Source organism: Papilio machaon, chromosome 8 (genome assembly GCF_912999745.1).
Source record: "Papilio machaon chromosome 8, ilPapMach1.1, whole genome shotgun sequence".
Classification (NCBI taxonomy): Eukaryota; Metazoa; Arthropoda; class Insecta; order Lepidoptera; family Papilionidae; genus Papilio; species Papilio machaon.
Genome location: NC_059993.1, coordinates 4,416,414 through 4,426,223, shown reverse-complemented (window position 1 = coordinate 4,426,223; position 9,810 = coordinate 4,416,414). Strand labels below are relative to the sequence as shown.

Sequence of the window (9,810 nt, the reverse complement as noted above, 5' to 3'; positions counted from 1 at the left end):
CTTATCTCGTAAAGAAAAGAAATCTTTTGAATCTTTATAAAATATTTCCTAAACCCTTTAACTTTCAGAGAGAATATTATGTGAAAAAAGTTACTATAAAATTCAATAAAAGGATCTTTTAAATTATATTCCAAAAGGAAAAATTGTACGATCATCGTTCTACTCGGCTTATAGACATAAAAGGGTACTCATTGAGTTGCTGTGAAATTATTTAAGTATTCCGATCATAGCACCTTAATAAAATATTCATCGTCTTCGTATAACGAATCATTTTCAAGGGATCAAATTCTCGGATTAAGACGTTTTGAATGTTAAATCGGCATTTGTCATACAAAGGTAAGCTGGAGATAGAACATGATAAAGTTATCAGGAAATGGATTATTTATTCGAGAACTTTCGATTTACATTAGTAACATTTCTTATTTATATACATCTTTAGGATTTGGCGTTGAGGCAACTGCTACTTTGATTGTGCTTTGGCGAAATATAACGCAGTGATTCGTGACATGCTTCTAATCTTCATCGTTTTCTTCACTCCATTTAAAGTATATTTCTTTTAGAACACTAGCGATGCATATTTAAAGCATTTGTTTCCGTACGATCAAACTTTAGGAATCTCTTAAGGATTAGTTCTGGCATACCGCGATAAAGTTCTTCTAAACTTCTCTTGACGTTTACTTGTAAATTATTCAAGATTTTGGGTTGGATTTCCTTATATTTTTAAACAACGCACCAAAAGTTTGTCATTAATAATCAATTTCAAACAGTGAAAACATACAAATAATTTTAAGAAGAAGTAAGTTTGTCTGTAACTTAGTAATGTACAATTATTTTATTTATCGTTGGTTTCTGAGACGAAAATCTCTGTTTTGTCAGAGATACCAAGAAGGATGATGATATATTTTATACAAAGATTTTGCTCTCAGAAACCAATGATTAATCTTTTCTAGTAAAATGGTCAGACAGCACCTTTTGTTAGATATCTAGTTTTACATTTAGTCTCATATCCTTTTGTATTAGTCGTTTTCATTATAACACAACTATTAATCCGTCAGTTTAAATTAAATTTCTCAATCGCGATCAGCCATTGTGAATGAGTGATTATAATTGTCATCGGGACCTTGTTTAGAGGTCCCAAAAGGATCAGATGTAGGGTGGCAAGGTCCGCTACATTGCGTTAACAAGCTTGCCTCAAACAATCAGAAGTCAAGCAGAAATTGATGGGGTACTGAACACCCACTGCGACTTACCGCCAGCCTTAATTAAAAGACTTCAGTCAAGCGCTATACGCAATATTGAAGCGTTTGTCCTAACAATGTTCCGAACAAATGTATTTTGTTAATTATCATTACGTTTCTAATACTTGATTTAATTAATGTTTAATTATTTATTATTTTCCTGAATAGAAAGTAACAATCTAACTTTTAACTGTTGTTGGAATTATTAGCACATTTTATGTAAAAGTTAGAGTCACGAATATTATCATTCTCGATTAATGGTTTCGTGTGTGTACAAATGCATTATCAGGTTTATGATCACCGCTGTAGGTAATGCCGTCAAACGAATCGAAAAGCCGCAAAATCTATTAGCAAATGGATACTGTTATCATCGAAATGTTAGATACAGCTCTAATGAGTATGATACCAACAAAGCTTTATAAACATATCAAATTATAAAATCAAATTCATTTATAAAATTCGAGTCAAATCTATAAAAAAACTAGATTATTGAAAATCGTAACTTCTATCAAAGATTGATGTATAACATAGAGTAGGTAAATATTGAGAACTCGTACCCTACCTTAGCACTGAGCAGAAGTTTATCCAATCTGTAACAAAAACATATTTCAAGTTAGTCAAAGCCGACGTGACCCCAATACTAAGAGAAGGTCCAAGAAATAAGACAAGCAATATACTTATCATGTCGTAAAAGTGAGTAGGTAACAGTTTATTGACCCTAAAGGCGTGTTATCGTTAAATTTGCATAAGGCGGAGCACACACATGACCTCGGCTGCCACTAACCCTCTGTTTTTATGATCAACACATGCGTCGATTGGTCTACTCTTCAGTTATATTTTTCTGTTCATCCATTCGATATACGACTTGATAAGGGAATAATAAAAATGTAACCAAGAGAAAATACTAGTAGGAAAGTATTGTCGATGAATATTTTTATTTTATGGCTTTAATAAAATGAATCGATAAATATCATTCGCTTCTACTAGTATATATAAAATAATAAGTGTATTAAATATGAAATAAAAAAAAAACTTAATTAGTAACCTATGTGTTCTCCGAGACTGCGTTTTACATCCATGCCAAATTTCAGCAAGATGCCTTCTAACAAACATCCATCCATGTATAACTAGAAAGATTTATTTATTTATTTATTCATCTCAAAAAAATCCACAGCTTCCTTACAATAAATATATAACATGATAAACAAAACAAAAGCCTTAAATGATTTTATACTTTATAGTTTGGAAATTCATTTACAATTTATAATTTATGAGTGTATGTGGATGTGTGTAAACTAATAACTTGTATTCCATTTTTTTTTGGAATACCAAAAGGAATACCGTATTGCTGAGTTTTTGACGCCCTAACAAAATGTATGTACTCTTATTTCGTAAAAATATTACACTACTAGCTTTGGCCCGCAATCCTGTCTGCACAGACTTAAAAAAAAAAATAGTAGCCTACGTGTTCCTACAGACTATGTTCTATATCTGTTCGAAACTTCATCGAAATCTGTTAAGCTTTTGTTTTGGAGAGGCGTAGTAACAAACATCCATCCATCCAAACTTTTGCATATACATAAGTTTGAAGCATGATATATTAGATCATAGAATGTTTTTCTTTTTCAAGCTTGCAGTTTCTAATTCCTATTTCATTCGTGTTCGAAGATTGATTGACTTGGAATATTAAAAGGCATTTAATGGTAACGGATCTTCCCTCAGGGGTATCAAGGTTTAGGCAACTTGTTTTCTTACTGACTTTACGTATAAATCCCCAGGGGCCAAAGAATTCATTACCGGTAACTCATTCTTTATCCTAATTTTATTTTTATATAAATTAAAAAAGCCATGTCGAATAATTTAAGCAAGGAAATTACAAATACGATACAAAACATTACTTTCTTTATCTTTCGAAGCAACTAAATTAAAAAGGTTTTAATTGTTAAATTAAAGGAGGTTTTAATTATTACTGACTTTCATTTTGACGGATTAAGGTACAGATTTTTTGGTAAAGGTATTGAAAATAAATTCATTTTCTTTTAACAAAATATATGTTATTAAAATAAAATGAATTTACCATTCGGCTATCATAAATTGTGTAAATTTAATGAGCAGGGATGAGTATCGGTCATTACTGTTTCAATTATTAATAAAGTAATAATCTGATATTGAAATATCAATGCCTGTGTTTTATTATTTAATTTATTGTTTGTTTTATTCTAATCAAATCACAATTTAAACGATAGTCATTACATTTGTTGAACAATAAAGCAAATGAAGATCAAAAGCGGACAATATTCATAAAACTGTTTACTGGTGTTTAACAGGCGACCAGCATAAAGGCGAGTAAAATTCATCAAGAATTTCGTAAATGATTTTTAAGGATGGTACGACGAGTGAATAGCTAATGAGGCTCTGCATTCGAGTCTTTGTTTCAGCATATTCATTACCTGCTCCAATCTCAGTTTGTTTACAAAAAACGGCTTTGTTCCCCGGCATGCCCTCTCCAAGCAAACAAACAATATCTCTAACGATTTTGAGGTCAGGCGATTTCACTCTGTAAATTTTCAGCAAGGTGTATTAAAAGTACGAACAAGTCCATTAATGGGCAGGTGTTTGTACTTTTAAAGCAGCGCTTTTTTGGTGGTAATTTATTTATATTATTTTTTTTGTTTCGAATCTAAAGCAACTTACTTACTCAAAACTACCTAACAATAATAGTAACCTAACTTTATAATCTAGACGCTTTAATTAAGTGTTAAGTCTCGAAAGTTATCTCAACTTCAAATTCACAGACAGTTTATTTATTTAAGCTACTACAATACGTCTGTCAGATATTAAATTATACACAAATTGATGACGTGAAGTATGAATAGTATTTACTAACTCAATTGTAAGGCGCAAGTCAAAAGTTACATATGATTCAAGTCTCAACCGCAACTTAGTTGTAAGGTTTATTGCTGACATAAACTGATTTAACAGTTTGCTGTGTTTAGTGCGAAAAGCTTAGTCGCTCACATGTGGCTTTGGACGTCCATATAAGTAAACTAAAACAAGTATTTGACATGGTAAATCTTGCAGTCGAACTTCAAAGACGCATTTACTTGAGCGAGTTAAATTTTGTATTAGAACTTTGGGTTTTTGCTAATTAAGTATGCGAATTCTCTCTGGGGATATAAAAATATTTTACTGCTTAATTTTAAATCAAAGTTTGCGATGTGTAACAATTCATTTAAGCAATAAAAATAAGCCGCGTCGCGGGTACTTAAAAGTTCTCCCTACTTTAGAACACGTTAGTTAGCATAGCACCATCACAGCTTAGGTGGTTAGGTTCGCAATCTTACTGCTGCAATCAGTCTTTTTGTTCATTAAAAATTAACCATCAAGGGAAACAACTTAACTGCGTAGGATTAGGCAGGATGAAATTTAAAAAAAAAATTAAAACTTACTCATGAATCTAGTACGATAAAATATCACGGATCTAAGCACCAATATGTCGGTGGTGTTAATTTGTGGCAGGATTTTTTGTTTGATCGTAACGTATTATTTGAAAATATATTGAATCTTTGAAGAAAATAAAGAAAATAGTGCTGTCCATAGGAATTCCGCACGCGGCGATTCAGTACACGTTGGTTCATATAAAATTTATAGCGAGAATTACATACGAAGCGGCTTGCATACTTGCCACTCCTACCGACGGTATGCTTAATTAAATATTATTTATTAATAAACATCGCAATGTATTTATATAAGAACTGTTTGTAATCAAACCTTATTTAAAATTGCTGGGCTTAAGACCATTTATTACCGCAGTCAGAATTGTATACTTCAGTAGTCCCTTTTTTTGTTATTATTATTTACAAGTAACTATCATAACATGAGTCAGGTTTAGGAGTTAGTTAATGAAATTATCGCATAACTCTACATTAGCGTGTTCTATACTATTATTTAATACACTGCGTTCAAGTATTACGACTTCATTATTATAAAAACAAACAAAGACTTGATATTACAAAGGTAAATAAGTAACATCAAAGAGAGAGCCTTCAATAATCACTTAAAGAATTAAATTACTCTCATTAAAGGTGGCATCAGAAAGTTTTCTCTTAATTAGAACGTCTTCTAATTTGTTCGAGGAGTAAATAGGCTTTGTTAGAATAGAACGCTCCTAATTACGATTTCTTTATATACAGCTAATGTATTAAATATTTTGTATAATTTATATAAATTCAAATTTAATATTAAAATTATATAAATAACAAATTAATATCTGTAATTTAAAAAACATATATAATGGAGTTAGAAAATAAATAGAAATCAAAAACAGTACCAGTTTTATAAAAGTAGGAAAGAAAAGAATCTATTTAACTTGTAATTTAAGTAAATAATTGGATGTTTAATTAACCACGACTATTAAAGATGTATCAGAATTAGCATGTTGCATTTACCCAGTTTAATGTCCCTTCTTGTATTGCGGTAATACAAATTTATGGCTTGCTTCGCTTGGGAATAGAACATTGTCATTCGACCGAACTGTTATCGGAAATAGGCGTGCGTAATATTCATGAGCTAAGTTACATATTATATTAGGACATTTAAATAATTAAATTAAGTATTCGGTCATATCAATATGCCAATAATTTAACAGCAAAAGAAAGATAAAATATTTATTTTTATTAATCTTAATGCTTACATATTTAGTTTCCTATAAAATACTTTTCATTAGCATAACAGAAACCATCTAGAATGAAGTAAGGCACGAACTTATGAGAATTATTTACTTTTTACGAATTAATCAAGAATCTTAAAAGCCTGGGTGAAAGTTATGCGATCGTTTTATAGTGTGCAATTTAATATGCAATTTTTATATTTGCCGAAGCAAGTATTTCTGTTCTGTCTGGTGGTAATCTTTTGTGAAATCTTTGGATGATATCTACTACGAGCTTTTGTATTCTATACATATATAAAATACTGGTCTACGTTCCGTATTTTAGACTATATTTTCATATTCACAATTGCGCAACCTACAAGTAAGAAATTAGTTAAGACAATGACAGGTAAATTTCATTTATAATAGTGTAACTTTTGCTACGAATTCGCTACGGAGGTGCACTCGTAGAGGGTTATTCATAATTATACGTAGAAAGGTGCTACGAATCGGATACATCGTGCTACTTTTTATTTATAACATAAAATACCAATAGTAATATGAAATTTACCAAAGCATAAAAATATAATAAAGTATGTATTTTTGTTTAATTTCAATCAAAATTCACGAACAATCTTCAGAATTCAAAAAATGATGTCAAAAAGCAAAATGTATTTTTTCAATATACAAAATTTGTTTAAACAATAAACAAGATGTAACACGAATAGTTATGTTTTTATTAATTTTGACAATTCGGTAGTACATAATGATAATAATTTAAACTTTATTACCACGCTAGATTCATATTTAGTACAATAAATTAAGAAATTCGCATCGCCACTCGCACTACCAACAAAAACTCGGTCGAATGGACGACGTTTAATCCCCAGAGCGCGTTGTGTGATCCGGAACAACCTGAAATGTACGCAGGAAACATATATAGCGTTCATTTCGTAGAGTAACACGCATTGTTCGAAAGTTATGACTGAGTCATTTAGTACGTCATAACAAAAATCAGAAGAAACATAAAGGAGATGAAGTATTTTTTTCTAGTAAACGCTCTTTAGATTCAAAATGATAAAATAATCGAAACGCTAATGAAAATATTCGTCGTTAAAGGCTACAGTCAATATTATTTGAAACGGATAATTGCCACGAATATATTAACTACGCTTCTCCGTTTGATTTGACGCTCCGCTTGCTATAATAAATGAAGCCGTTAATACAAGCTGTACAAATACAGAATTAAATTTGATGTTAATTAATGTTTTCATTATTTCTATAATGAGTAGATTTATTAAAGAACCATCGTATAATGCGATTTACAATTCTCATATGTAAAATATTATTGACCACTTAATTACAAGAAGCTTTTATCTTTACTCAAGAGACGCAAGAGACCTACATATGTATGGGTTAAATGAACATGTACAGAAAATCGTTCACAGTCAGATAAGCAATTAATTTCATGACAACCCCTAACATGACAGGAGAAGACACAGGACAGGCGACTCTGGCGATCTCTTTTGTCGGAGGCTAAGACCCACTTTGGGTCGCTGCGCCAGCAAAGTAAGTAACACTAACATGGGTGGGTTACCTTCCCTGAGTTAATAATCCATAAAATATCTTTACAAAAGGATTTTGTACTGGAGAAATGGGTTCATACTCGAATAGTAAAATCAGAAAATACTATAAAAAATATAATATTCAAATACTATACAAAAAAAATTAACCACAGGTAGTAAATGCCGGAGACCTAATTTTAGCCCCCTTTCTCTTCCCCTTTTCTTATATGGAAAGTTTGGTAGGGGGAAGCTGATTTGACGGATGTGGGGATGCATAGGAAGGAAATATGTCCTCTTTCTGTGCGTCCCCTTTTTAGTCGATTTAAGGCAACGCATCTCTAATTGCGGGTGTCTATGGGCAGCGGTCGCTTCGATATTTAGGCGGAATCAGGTGGTCGTTAGCTCATTTGCCATCTTATGATATAAGAATGGATAGAGTCCGACACCATACTTGCCTTAGCTCTTTACTAATCTAACCAAATGACCAACTCACTATTCAAAATCGATGAAGCTGATTTCTCCCACAGGACGTTACACATACAAAATACTATCCTAACTTTCCTGTATGTTAGATCGTGGTATATCCTTGGTAGAGGTAGTTATTTTGCAATGCAATTAATAGAATAAACTTCATAAAACGTACAAACCTACATACATACTTTATGAAACCTTCATGACTCGAAAACATGTTGTCTAACTGGATTAACTCGTTGACTTTGCTGTCGTAAACTTTTTAGAAAGGGCAAGACTTTTCTACTGTTAAACAAATAATTAATTCTTAATATCGACGCTGAAAAGCGTAAACGCTGTAACCCCGAAAGTATGAACTTTACAGGAGAGCCAAAAAATGATAACTCGTGAGCTGATACGCCTACAAGCATGCGGTATTTAGCAATGTTGTGTAGTTTGTGCTAACCTATAATAAAATCATTATCGTTTGAGAATGGTTGAAATTATTAACGTGTGAAAAACGTATTCGCGATTTCAAGGGTTACAGCGTTTATGCTTTCCAGCGTCGATATCAAGATAAATAAAAATATTTCTCATCTAAAGATTACGATATACTTCATTATATGTATCATTTTTTTTCATATTTTGTAGTATTAAGAATAACAAAAATATATGTGTCTATACAATAGGTTCTATAAAAAGTGGTGTTAAGTAAACAAATACAAATATTTATCTAACGAAATAACATCATAGCAGCGAATGGTATATCCATATTCTCGCCAGCTACCTCAGTCGTAACACAATTATTTAATAGCTTGATCCAATTCGCATCGCAAGTATAACTTCAAGTTTTCTAACAATTTATTGAACTATATTCCAAATCTATATTTCATTTTGTTTTCCTCCGTTTAACCACGGTTATAGACGTGCTCGAAATAATTAACTTTGATCTTGTTTCACGGATATTTTAAAACAATCAAAGTTTTAAGCTATGGATTAATTAAGTTATCGAAATTGAATTAATTAAATCATTTCTAATACGAAGTTGTCTAAAAAATTGGTATTAGAATGAATTTACTCTTATTTATTGAACTTTTTAATTAAATTAAAAAAAATAAAAACGTAAAATAAAAGTTATCTTTTGTTTTGTTAAATTTTAACAGAAACTGCGGTTGAAAAGGATATTAGAATCACGCCGCAAACATTAACTAGGTGAATTATAAATAGTTTAGCATTGCTTACAGTTAGTCGCTAATGGCCGTGTACGTGCCCCAACACCCCCGGGATAATGTTCCGAGGGCGAAGAGAAAATGCGCCTCAAATTCCATGAGACTGCCGCTCGGTTCACATTGCACATACAAATGAATATGGTTTACTTTGCTAAAATAATAACACAGGCATAGATAATACAAGGTAACGATGTCTAAATATGTTTACTTATTTTCTCTATAGAAATGGGTTAGGCTTCGAACGGAAATATACAAAATGTCACTTAATAGAAGGGATATTTGATCTAAAACAGTTTGAAGCGGGATTTTCATGATTTGAACACTGTTTATGTCTGGTTTTTTCATGTTTATGAATTCAAAATATCTTCAATATACTCGTAATAAAATATTCTAGATTGTGACATAGACATAGTTGTTTTTTTTTCCCTAAAATGTAGCTAATACCTAGATTATATTGAAGCGTCCTTAATGTTATAGTTTGCATGAAGTGCCACATACTTTTAAGTTATCGTACAATACTTTTTGTTTAGTTCATTGATTAAAGTATTTAAAAACAAATTTTAAGTACAAAATTAATACACAATCTCCTTCATCCGGAAGATGAAAAACAATTCTCAATTAAGCAAAAGATTTCTTCGACTTGCGGAAGAAGTTTATTACATTTGATAATATTCAATTAC

General features: G+C 31.3%; 1 long non-coding RNA gene across 1 annotated transcript in view; it reads right to left on the bottom strand.

The window, feature by feature from the left end:
- Positions 1–1,796: 1,796 nt before the first annotated feature.
- Positions 1,797–9,810, bottom strand: part of LOC123721186 — a 28,385-nt gene continuing 20,371 nt past the window's right edge. Inside the window, exon 3 of the long non-coding RNA XR_006756172.1 lies at positions 1,797–1,828. This is a non-coding gene — a long non-coding RNA (uncharacterized LOC123721186). The remainder of the gene's footprint in view (positions 1,829–9,810) is intronic.